Source organism: Pinus tabuliformis, chromosome J, assembly GCF_031772625.1.
Source record: "Pinus tabuliformis cultivar Carrire ecotype Pingquan chromosome J, CPIR1, whole genome shotgun sequence".
Classification (NCBI taxonomy): Eukaryota; Viridiplantae; Streptophyta; class Pinopsida; order Pinales; family Pinaceae; genus Pinus; species Pinus tabuliformis.
The window spans coordinates 540,416,099-540,429,906 of NC_142295.1; positions in this window are offsets into that span (position 1 = coordinate 540,416,099).

Below are 13,808 nucleotides of genomic sequence, written 5' to 3' on the forward strand. Positions count from 1 at the left end.
AGATGATTCGCTCTCTTGTGGGACAGGATGATTCACTCTCTTGTGGAACAGGATGATTTTCTCTCCTGTGTAGCAGGATTGATGTGTTCTCCTGTGAGGCCTAGATTGATGTGTTCTCCATGGTAGCAGGATTGATATGTTCTCCTGTGAGGCCTAGATTGATGTGTTCTCCATGGCGGCCTGGATTGATGTGTTCTCCATGGCGATTGTAGCAAGATTGATGTGTTCTCCTGTGAGGACATGATTGATTAGTTCTCTTGTCGAGGCATCCTACCCATGCAGTCTAGGACTCATGGGAAGTACCTCTCATATGATCAATGAGTAGGGAAATGAAGTTAGGGACCATACTAGTATTGATGGGCGCATCGTTGTATCTAATGTACTCCCTATGCTAGGATGACCTCCATTGATATGGGATTAATGATACTGGACTGGGACCAGTGGTAGGAGTTGTACCTTACTATGACACTGACTTCAGGTCGGTTGAGACTGGTCTGGGACCAGTGGTACATACTCTGAGACTGACTTCGTGTCAGTGTAGTACTGGTCTGGGACTAGTGAGAGTGGTACATACTATGACACTGACTTCGGGTTGGTTGAGACTGGTCTGGGACTAGTCGTACACTCTCTGAGAATGCGATATTGGTCTGGGACCAATGGTAGGAGTTGTACCTTACTATGACATTGACTTCAGGTCGGTTGAGATTGGTCTGGGACCAGTGTTACATACTCCAAGACTGACTTCATGTCAGTGTAGTACTGGTCTGGGACCAGTGAGAGTGGTACATACTATGACGCTGACTTCGGGTCGGTTGAGATTGGTCTGGGACCAGCGGTACACTCTTTGAGACTGCGATACTAGTCTGGGACCAGTGGTAGGAGTGGTACTTACTATGAAGCTGACTTAGGGTCGGCTGAGACTGGTCTGGGACTAGTGGTACGCACTCTGACACTGACTTTGAGTCAGTGGAGGATGATACTAGTCTAGGACCAGTGGAGTTGTACTCACTATGATGCTGACTTCGGGTTGGTTGAGATTGGTTTGGGACCAGTGGTACATACTCTGAGACTAACTTTGAGTCTGTATGATACATCCTTGATCATTTCTTCTTCTTCATAATTCGGACAAAAGCAGAGCAGAACTAAACAATGCAAGAGTAGAGCAGAACAGAGCAAAACAATGCCGATCAGTACATGGCAAAACAAGACAAAGCAGAATAGGCAGAATAGAGCAGAGCAGGGCAAGGGTCAGGCTGTACAGGGTAGTGCATTTGATGGATGAATAGTAACGACCGATAGACAGATTGCAGATGAAGTTCTCCTTGGTTGAGAGGGAGTGTTAAAACTGGCAACCAGGGAAAAACTAAATGTGGGTCATCTTATTCATGGATGATAATATTTTTATTAGATTCCTCTCATTGAGAGGTGTAGGATTGATATAAAGATCATCCGATTCCGATAAGTATTCATGGAGATATGAATTTATTTTGATTATGGAATTATTATCAAGTCGACCTACAACTCATGTAGGCTCAGAAGCCCAACAGTCGCATCTATTCAAACACCAACGTTGTGTATAAATATAAGAGGAATTTTCCTCATTTTCACTCACTCTTCTCATCACATCTCTCTCTCTCTACTGTTCAGAAATGAGTCTCTTCTCTACTGCGCAGAAATGGGTCTCTCTCACAAACATGTGAAGCCAAAAGCTGTTGAACCTGAAGCTGCAACTGCAGAAGCAAAGATTGACCTGCGTGGCCTAGAAGATCTGCTCTTATGAACTGCGTTGTAGGTCCATCTAGATATCCTTTGAAAGCCACAACTTTCGGTGGTGGAATGAAGTCAATTCGACGAACGGTTTGCAAGATATCAACTGCCCTAGTTTGAAGTCGGAAATTACTGAAACTAAAGCTGCAACTGCAGCAGTAAAGATTGACCTGCGTGGCCTAGAATATATCCTCATTTAAACTATGATGTAGGTTCATCTGAACCTCCTCTGGAAGCCGCAACTTTTGGTTGTGGAATGAAGTCAATCCGATGAACGGTTTGCAAGATATCGACTGCCCTAGTTTGAAGCCGAAAACTGTTGAAACTGAAGTTGCAACTGCAGAAGTAAAGATTGACTTGCGTGGACTAGAAGACTCCTCATCTGAACTGCATTGTAGGTTCATCTGAACCTCCTCTAGAAGCCGCAACTTTTGGTGGTGGAATGAAGTTAATCCGACGGTTGGTTTGTGAGATATCATCTGCCCTAGTTTGATAATGAAGCCGCTAATGCTGATGCTGCTGATCTAGGGTTTGCTACTGCTGATATGAATCAGATTTATTGTACTATTTCTCTCTACTGAATTATTAAAGATAAAAGAAGATTTGATCAAAGGGTTTCCCCACACATTGTGGGGTTTGTACCTAGCTAGCCGCCACATCTTGTGTCTCTTGTCTTGGCTTGTTTTCTATCGATCGTTTAATGTTATATATGCACTTCACTTTACGTACATGTGATTGCTAATCTGTGGAATATAATAAGAAAAAGAAGTAAACTATTATAAGCATAGAACATACCATAACTTAACACGTCGTTCTATAGAAGTCTACGACCTTCTCTCTTCCTCCAGGGACCACGTTTCATAAATTTTCAGACTGGATGCTCTTGATACACAACAATACACATGAAGGCCTCGTTTCATCAAATTTTCATACTGGACCCATCAAAACTTTCAAACTGCATCAACCAATAATTAGTTAATCTGATTAGTCAGATCACTGTCACCAGAACACTGTTCTGAACCCAGAAACCTGCATCATCATTCATAACCAACTGCAACCTAAAAAAAGCATGCATCAGAATGTATACGCTACTTTACAGAACCCAACCTGTGTGTATATGTTACTTCCTTCAATCAAACCTGCGTATACCTTCAAAACTACTGAAACCTAAAACTTCTGAATCAAGTCTGTACCAACCAACAATATACTGAACATCTATTGTCAATTTGTAGAGCTTCACACAGGCAGTAGCAAAGATCACCCTACTTATACAATCAATCAATCAGATATCAAACTCCTTATGCATTTAGTTTTACTTTCAGATCTCATAAGACTTCATTGAGAGACAACAAAAAACAACAGAATTGATTAGATAGATCAGTCAGACTTGAAGACAAGGATTTTCTTTTGTATATGCTACTTGGAAGAGTATAACCTGCGTGTACACGCGCTTTTACCAAGACAAACCAATGTACAGATCTGTAAATATTAACTCATAACTTCGCTTATTCCAGACTTCAGACAAACCAGGTGTACACAATTAGATTTGGCCCAACCAATATCAAATCATTCAATGATAAGTCATTTCAGGTCTCACGATCCTGATCCAACATTGAATTCAAGGTGCACAAAATATTTTAGACCAAATCACCAACATAGCCCTTGCAACATAAAATATACTTCAGAGAGAAGTATTCATTAGAAACCCATTCACTTGCACACTCTGGCCTAATGATCTTCTCCTCCTTATATAGTTTTAGGCCTTTCTTAATACCTTGGACCAAAAACACTTAGGACCAATACCTTTGACCAAATACCTCGGACCAAAACCTTGATTTTCCAACTTGTACACACTTTTCCTCTTGTGAGAGTGCGTGTATACGTATACGCTCTTTTTATTCTGTGTACCAGCATGTATACGCCATTTTGACTAAGTGGACCTGCGTATACTTCTTAAACTGTTTTATATCAACCCTTTCCTTCACCTTCTTTATTCTGATCAGTAGACCTTAGTTCCATCTTCTTGTTCTTCTGTACCACTGCCCTGTTACCTCCGAATATTCTTGTTGTACTATGAGTTGCCTTTTATCAAAACTGAATTGAGTTGTGAGTGAGTTGCCATCAAGGAAAACACTTGTATAATAATGCCAACAATCTCCCCCTTTGACATCAAGGGCAAAGGGTGGACCAAACAACTTTCCTCCTTTGATATACATTATGTTGTCCATACTCCCCCTGAGTACATGTCGAGTCTGCAGAGATATGATTCAAAGGAATAACATGACTCTATAACTCAACTAACTGAGTATGACCTCCTTATGACCAATGACTCATACATACATCAATCACCTAACCAAGTGGGGATACACCACATTTGATTCATCCACCCAACCAAGTGGGGATACACCACATTTGACTCATCCACCCAACCAAGTGGGGATATACCAATTGTTTATACATGACAAAAATACAACAAATATTACATCATCCATCCCATGCAAAGTGGGGATACAAATTACATCATTTGTCCAATAGGACTCATTCAAATATAGACTATGACAAAAGAAGTCATATCATACCCTATGACTTAAACAACAAATCATAGCTAAATTCAGCAACCAAAATGCCAACAATGCAGAATATGAGTGAAGGCTAATGCTCCCCCTGAACCTGTGCTACCTATGCATTGTCAACAAGTCATTCATCAAGGCATCTTTGTCAGTCAGATAAAAATCAATGAACAAAGCATATCGTCAGACTGTAATCATCAATATCAGACAAAGCACCCATATCAGAGTCTGACCCACTGTTTTTCTGTTAGAAAAACATATACGCTCCTTCAGCCACAAAAACTCGCATGTATACGTGACTATACTTTATGAAACCCGCATATAATAACCTTCCTCTGAAAACTGGATTTAAGATCAGGATGATGTAGCAACTACTCCCATCTTTTGTATGAGATATTCAAATGTTTCTCTGAGAAGTGGTTTAGTGAATATATGAGCAACTTGTTCTTTGGAGGGAACATACTCCAATTTAACCTTTTGTTCAAGCACTTGTTCTCGTAGAAAATGGTACCTAATGGGTATGTGCTTGGTCTTGGAGTGCATGACTGGATTTTTTGAAATATTGATGGAACTTGTATTATCAGATAGAATGGAGATGGGTGGGGTACATGTGATCTGAATGTCTTTCAATGTTTGCATCATCCAAAGTAGTTGTGTGTAGCAAGATGCAACATCCACATATTATGCTTCAGTTGTAGATAAGGCAATCGAACTTTGTTTCTTGCTAAACCATGATACTAACCGAGAACCCATATAGAATGCACCTCCACTAGTGCTCTTTTGATCATCAACATTTCCTGCCCAATCTGCATTTGTATATGCATGAAGAGTAAGGTCTGTATTTTTAGGATACCATAGTCGAAAGTCCTGAGTTCCTTGAAGCTATTTGAAAATTATTTTGATTGCCTAGAGATGTGATTCCTTTGGATTTCCTTGGAACCTTCCAACAATTCCTACTACATGCATGATATCAGGTCTGGTACCTGTTAGATAAATAAAACTTCCAATCATAAATCTGTAATTTGGTTGGTTTACTGCTAGTGATTCATCATTAGAACTGAGACTACATCTTGTTACCATTGGAGTACAAACTGGTTTAGAATATCCCATTCCATACTTATTCAAGATCTGCTTGAGATATTTGGTTTGCGAAAGAAAGATACCATCTTTGGTTGGTTGTACTTGTAGACCAAGAAAATAAGTAAGTTCACCAAGTAAGGACATTTCAAATTTTTGCTGCATTATGGAAGCAAAATTCTGACTCATGGATTCTTCATTGCTACCAAAGATGATATCATCAACATAAACAACAATGATTAACAGTTTATCATTTTCAACCTTTGTGTATAAATTGTTATCAGCATAACCTTTTGTGAAACCTTGTTGTTGTAGATATTTTTCAAGGCAGTAATACCAAGCCCTTGGAGCCTGTTTCAGACCATATAGATCCTTTTTAAGCTTGCATACGAGTTTTGCATCATTTCCAAGAATGAATCCTTCTGGTTGTTCAATATAAACTTCTTCTTCTAAGTCTCCATTAAGGAAGGCTGATTTTACATCCATTTGATATACTTTGAATTTTCGAAAACTAGAAAGAGCAAGAAACATCCTTATGGCTTCAAGTCTGGCAACAGGTGCAAAAGTTTCTTCAAAATCTATACCTTCTTGTTGAGCATACCCTTTACAAACAAGTTTGGCCTTGTTTCTAATAACTTCTCCATTTTCATTCAGCTTGTTCTTAAATATCCATTTTGTTCCTATAACATTTTTATCATGAGGTCTAGGAACTAACTCCCAAGTATCATTCTTTTCAATTTGGTCAAGTTCTTCATCCATGGCCTTGACCCAACATTCATCTTTGCAGGCTTCATTTACATTCTGAGGTTCGGTGGAAGATAGTAATGCTAGATAGCTTGAGGTCCCTGTAAGAGTTCTTCTTGTCTGTACACCAACCCCCTTTTCTCCTAGAATTTGAGATTTTGGATGATTCTTCTGAACATACTTGGATGGAGTCTTTTCCCTGTCTGTTGTATCTTCTTCTGGTGCTTCATTGGTTTCTTCTTCTATATCATTTTGATTTGATGCGGGAAAGCATTCCCCAACTTCCTCACTATCATATTCCTCTGTTGATTTCATTTGTTTTGGATTTCTGCATGCTTCATCAATTACAACATCAATGCTTTCAACAATTTTCCGAAGTCTTTGCTTATAACATTTGTATCCTTTACTTCTAGATGAATAATGAAGAAGAATTCCTTCGTCTGCTTTGGGTTTGAACTTACCAAGTTTTTCGTCAGTCCTTTTGATAAAACATTTATTTCCAAAAACTATAAAGTGTTTTACAGTAGGAGGCTTACCATACCAAATTTCATATGGAGTTTGATTACTATTAACCCGAACATTCGCTTTCTTGAGAATAGTTATGGCAGCAAATGCAGCTTCACCCCAGAAGGTTGCAGGAGTTCCAGATTCATCTAGCATAGCTCGAGCCATTTGTTGAACTGTTCTGTTCATCCTTTCTACCACACCATTTTGCTGAGGAGTTCTTGCGACAGAGAATTGCCTTTTTATTCCATGTTGTTCACAAAAGTCAAAGAATTCATCTAATATGAATTCTCCCCCTCGATCAGATATGAGACCTTTGATTTTTTGATCTGATTCATTTTCAACTAAGGCTTTGAAGGCTTTAAAATTTTCAGATGCTTCACCTTTGTGCTTTAGTAGACCTATCCAACACATCCTGGAAAAATCATCAATAAATAAAATAAAGTATTCTTCTCCATGAGGTGACTTTTTCCTTGTTGGTCCACATAAATCAGTATGGATGAGTTCAAGAGGTTTACTTGCTGACCCTTCTTTTTCAATGAAGTGAACTCTGGTTTGCTTACTGATTTGACATGGTTTGCATATGGTATTTTTTGGGATGCTGATATCTGGAAGATCACGAATTGCCTTGAGCCTGCATGCTTTTCTTATTTGAGAAAAACTTAGATGTCCCAATCTTCTATGCCATAGCCAGTTTTCATCTGTTTTTCTTAGATAGCATTGTTGTTGTCCTCCTTTAAGTATATATAAGTTGTTTGGAGTTCTTGTCCCCTTGATCATGGTCTTTCCTATATCAAGCTCACGAACCACACATCCGTTTGATCGAAATACCACTTCATTTCCTTGATCACACATTTGAATGACACTCAACATATTATGCTTTAAACCATCTACATACATGACATTTCTAGCTTTAACCTTTTCTTTCAAGAAAACAGAGCCTTTACCTTTAATGACAACAGGAGTGTCATTTCCAAATGAGACATTCTTTTCTTTTTCTAAAGCATTATATGAATGCGGTTTCTCTTTATCCCCCGTCATGTGTTTGGAGCATCCACTACCAATGTACCATTGATTTTCTTGTCCTTCTACATAAAGAGCTATGCCACATCTTTCTTATTGAGATTCCTTTCTTCTCCATATCTTGGGATTTAATGGTGTTTTCTCCTTTTGAAGTGTTGTCCAAAATTTGCTCCTGCATTCAGATTCTTCATGACCAAAGTTGTTACAAATCGAACATTCTATTTTTTTTTCAAGAGGAGAAAAGTTATTATACGAACTTTTCTTGATTCCAGTCTCACTACTTTGATTTCGTGCTTCTCTAGTCATGATGGTTTTGTAAGCAACACATTGAGTAGCCTTGTACCCAAAATTATGACATGAAAAACATTGCCCATTAAAGAAATTTCTACTATCATAGTATCTTTTGGTATTTTTTACCTGTTGATTGCGGCTTCTACTGATATTCATCCTTGGAGTAAATTGAGTATGATTTACCTGCTGAGTAATTTTAGACTTTTGTTGACGATTGACATACCGTTCACTGCTCTTTGTTGCATCAAGATAGCTTCTGGTGGAGGATGATGGCTTCCGTGATTGAGATGAATCTTCAGTATATCCAAGACCTGCCTTTATCAGAGGAGAATGTTGAACATTGATGATTTCATTTGAAGTTTCCAATCCTTGAGCAAATCTAAGATTAAGAGATTTTGTCTTCTCAAGATCTTTTCTTAGACCCAAAATTTCACATTCTAGATTTTCATTGTGTTTTTCTCTTTCAACAAGTTGGTGTGTCAAAGTATCTATGATCATATTCTTTTCTTCTACACATATTTTGAGTTTATTGATTTCTTCAAGAAAGTATTCCTCTTCTAATGCATCCAAAAATTCATCATTGTCATAAGCCATGAGTAGTCTATAATCTTGTTCAATTTCATCTTCATCACTATTAGATAAACCATCACTATCTTCATTACTAACTCCTTCTATTCATAACCTGTTTTCTATTGCCTTTTTGCATATTCCTTCCCTTTTTCATATTTATCTTTACAGGGACATTTGGCAGCATAGTGACCCAGTCTACCACAAGCAAAACATTTTAAAGGTAGCTTACCTTTGACTCTTTCGGAACCCCATTGAAGCTTCGTGACAAAATTTACCTCATCTTCTTCTTCTGAAACGTGTCCCGATTCATTGTGCTCTTCCTTTTATTTTCCCTTTGCTTATGCTTTAAATGCGGATTCTCTCAAATCTGATGGACCTCCTTTTCTCATTTCAAAGGAAGTTAGGATTCCATGAAGTTGACTCACAATGATAGTATGAAGATCCTGTTTTTCTTCTATGGCAAACACTTTTCACTCAAATTTAGAAGAAAAATCTCTCAAAATTCTCTCAACTAAAGTAACTTCCTTTATGTCTTCACCCATATTCTTCATACAATTAACAATCTCATATATACATAAAAAGTAACTAGCAACACTTTCATCACTATGCATCTTAAGAGTTTCATACTAAATTCTGAGAGTTTGAAGCTTATCATGTTTTACCTGAGAGTCTCCTTCATAGCTCTAAATGATTTTGTCCCATATCTCTTTGGTTGTTTTGCGCTGCATGACTTTGACAAATTCTGATTCTGACAAACTTCCTAATAACATATTGACAACTTTGGCATTGGTTTCGTATAAATTCTTACCTCCAGAGTCTGTAGGAATTTTTGTTGGAAATTGATATCCTCCTTCCACAATTTCCCAAACATCGACTCCAAGCGATTGTAGATAGGCTCTGGTTCTTATTTTCCAATATACTAAGTTGCTCCCATTAAAGATTGGTGGTCTGATGGATCCCATGCCTTCGTGATTATTCATCTTGAAAGATCTTCCTTCAAGCAATCAAGCTTCTTCTGAAGGACCTGCTCTGATACCAATTGTTGGAAATAATACTAAGAGGGGGGTGAATCAGTATTATCAGATCAATAATTTTTCATTTCCCAAACAGATTTATATACGCTACTTTTGTGAAGTGAACTAGCGTGTACACGCTACTGTGATTAGAGAAACCAGCGTATACCCAAAGAACTTGTGATTTAGTTAATTTATCATGTGTTGATCTATAACCAGTGAACAATAAATTATTAAATAGTGTAGTAAAATAGAATAAACCATCACACATAAGCAACACACATGAAGACCAAGATTTAAGGTGGAAACCCAATGTGGGTGAAAACTACTTGCTGCTCTCATCTCTATCTTCTTTTAATAATAAGAAAATTTGTTTACAATCTTGTACTGGTGCGTACTCATACCAGTACACAGGAACCCACCTGCAGAAAGCTACATCCTTCTCTCATTTTCCAGCTTCTACTGGAAGGGAGCTACAACCCCCTAGCTCTTGTACTAGCCAATGTGTTTACTAGTATGCATGCGCCGACCTACAGAAGGGTACGACCTTCTCTCTTCCTCCAGGGACCACATTTCATAAATTTTCAAACTGGATTCTCCTGGTACACAACAATACACATGAAGGCCTCGTTTCATCAAATTTTCATACTGGACCCATCAAAACTTTCAAACTGCATCAACCAATAATCAATTAATCTGATCAGTCATATCACTGTCACCAGAACACTGTGTTGAACCCAAAAACCTGCATCATCATTCAGAACCAGCTGTAACCTAAAAAATCATGCATCAGAATGTATACGCTACTTTACTGAACCCAACCTGCGTGTATACACTACTTCCTTCAATCAAACCTGTGTATACCTTCAAAACTACTGAAACCTAAAACTTCTAAATCAAGTCTGTACCAACCAGCAATATACTGAACATCTATTGTCAATTTGCAGAGCTTCACACAGGCAGTAGCAGAGATCACCCTATATATCAATCAGATATCAAACTCCTTATGCATTTAATTTTACTTTAAGATCTAAGAATACTTCATTGACAGACAACAATAAAACAACAGAACTGATCAGATAGATCAGTCAGACCTGAAGACAAGGCTTTTCTTTTGTATATGCTACTTGGAAGAGTATAACCTGCGTGTACACGTGCTTTTACCAAGACAAACCAGCGTACAAATATGTAAATATTAACTCATAACTTCGCTGCTATTCCGGACTTTAGACAAACCTAGATCATGACATTTAAAGAATAAAACATGTGTACACAATTAGATTTGACCCAACCAATATCAGATCATTCAATGATAAGTCATTTTAGGTCTCATGATCTTGATCCAACATTGAATTCAAGGTGCACAAAATATTTCAGATCAAATCACCAACATAGCCCCTGCAACATAAAATATACTTCAGATAGAAGTATTCATTAGAAACCCATTCACTTGCACACTCTGGCCTAATGATCTTCTCCTCCTTATATAGTTTTAGGCCTTTCTCAATACCTCGGACCAAAACCACTTAGGACTAATACCTTGGACCAAATACCTCAGACAAAATACCTCAGACCAAATACCTTGGAGCAAAACCTTGATTTTCCAACCTATACGCGCTTTTCCTCTTGTGAGGGTGTGTGTATACGTATACACTCTTTTTGTTCTATGTACCAGCATGTATATTCTGTTTTGACTAAGTGGACCTACGTATACTTCTTATACTGCTTTACAAAAACCTTTTCCTTCACCTTCTTTATTCTGATCAGTAGACCTTAGTTCCATCTTCCTATTCTTATGTACCATTGCCCTGTTACCTTTGAATATTCTTGTTGTACTGTGAGTTTCCTTTTATCAAAACTAAATTGACTTGTGAGTGAGTTTCCATCAAGGACAACACTTGTATCATAATGCCAACAAAAGCTTCAGGTTCTCAACATTTACCACTAAGTACATTTGCATATAAGCGGGCAAGTCAAGACGAAAAGCATTGTTTCCAATCTTTGCCAATATGGTGAAGGGACCATATCGAATGGGTCTCAATTTCTTCCCTTCTCCCTTCATTCTATCCTTGTTGATGTGGATCCATACCTTGTCCCCAACTTGAAACTGATGGTCAACTCGGTGCTTATCATGTCGAGCTTTATACCGAGCTTAACTCTTCTCCAACTGCTCCTGTACTGCCTGATGAATCACTTGTATCCCCTAAATAAAATTCCGTGCTTTATCCCTATAATCTCATCCATTGCCATCCTCCTCTTTCCCAAAGACTATGTCCAAGGGATCTCATGGTAGATATCCAAAACATGTCTCAAACGGTGAGCTCTGTGTAGATGAATGTGTTGCTCGATTGTATGTATGCTGCACATAAAGAAGCTGTTCATCCCACAATTTGGGGAAGTTTTCCACAATAGCCTTATAACAAGTGTACCACAGTGTGTTTGACAATCTCTGTTTGCCCATTGGTCTGTGGATGAAATGTCGTACTTCTTTTCAGCTTAGTGTCCATCATTCTCCACAAGCTGGTCCAAAACTCCCCAAGAAAGTGAGAGTCTTGATCTGACATAATAGATGTGGGCAACCCAAAATGGACCCAAACATGCTGAAAGAAAAGATAAGTCTGCTCAGTAGTGATCTGCTTTTTACAAGGCATTAAAATACACATTTTACTAAAATGATCCACAACGACATACAAATAGTCGTGACCTTTCCTAGACATAGGAAAACCTCCTACAAAGTCCATGGACACACTTTCCCATGGTCGACTCGGAATAGGGAGTGGTGTGTAGAGCCCAAGTTTTCTATTAGAGGGCTTTGAAATAGAACACAACACACAACCCTTTACAAAGCAAGTCACAATGTTTTTCATATGAGGCCAAAAACAAAACCTCTGTAAATGACATAAAGTTTTTTCAATTCCAAAATGACCAGACACCAGAGAGGTATGAGCCTCTCGGATTACATGAACCCTTTCATCAATGGGTATGCACAGTTTGCCAAGGTGGTACAATATATTTCCCTACAAGTAATAATTGTCCACTTGTGATCCATGAGTCAGTTTTGCATAAATCTCTTTAAAATCATCATCGTTAGCATACTATTCAGCATAACTTTCTAACGATAAAGAAACATTTTTCAAAACTACAGATGCATAAATAGGAGGGCGAGAAAGCATATCTGCTACTTTGTTGCTGGCGCCCTTCTTGTATCTTATTACCAAATGGAACTATTGCAAGAATCCCATCCATCTGAAGTGACGGGCTTACTGAAGCCTGGTCTGTTAATGAAGGTACTGCAAGGGTTGATGATCTGAATGGATAATGGTGTCCTTGCCTATCAGGTAGGGTTTCCACTTCTTTACACTCTGGACCAAGGCGTACAACTCCCTGTAATACGTGGGATAATTCACAATAGCCTAGGAGAAAGTCTCTGAATGGTAACATACAAGCTTTCTTTGCTGCATCAATATAATGCCCATGGCATATCCGCTGACATCTGTTTCAATCTCAAAAGGCTGCTGAAGGTCTGGTAAGGCTAACACTGGTGTTGTGCTAATCTTCTCTTTCAGCGTGTCAAAGGATTTCTGCTACTTTCCTCCCCACTGAAAGGTCTTCTTCACACTGGTCAATGCATGCAAGGGGGTTGCGATAACAAATAAGTTCGCAATGAACCTTCTCCAATATTTTACCACGCCCAAGAAACTTCAGGCCTCTGTAACATTTGTGGGCTCAGGCCAGTTCATAATCACATCCAATTTAGAGGGATCTATCCTCAATTGCCCATTACTGAGTATGTGGCCTAAATAAACCAGAGAGGTCTTCCTAAACTCACACTTTGACTTTTTTACCTATAATTTTTCTCGTTTAAGAACATCAAGCACTTTCTTCACATGACATACATGTTCCTCCCATGTCCTACTATACATACAAGCACAAAATTACCAAGAAAAGGCCTAAATAGATCATTCACTACCCTCATAAACATGGTTGGAGCATTGCACAGTCCGAATGGCATCACCATCCATTCGAACAACCCCTGTTTGGTTTTGAACGCAGTCTTCCAAACATCCTACTCTGCAATTCTAACCTGGTTATATCCACTAAGCAAATCCAGCTTTGTAAAATAAACACCATTTTTCAACTGATATAATAATTCATCAATGCGATGGAGAGGGTAACGATTCTTCACTGTAATATTGTTTAGCGCCCTGTAGTCTACATACATTCTCCATGTGCCATCTTTCTTTGGCAC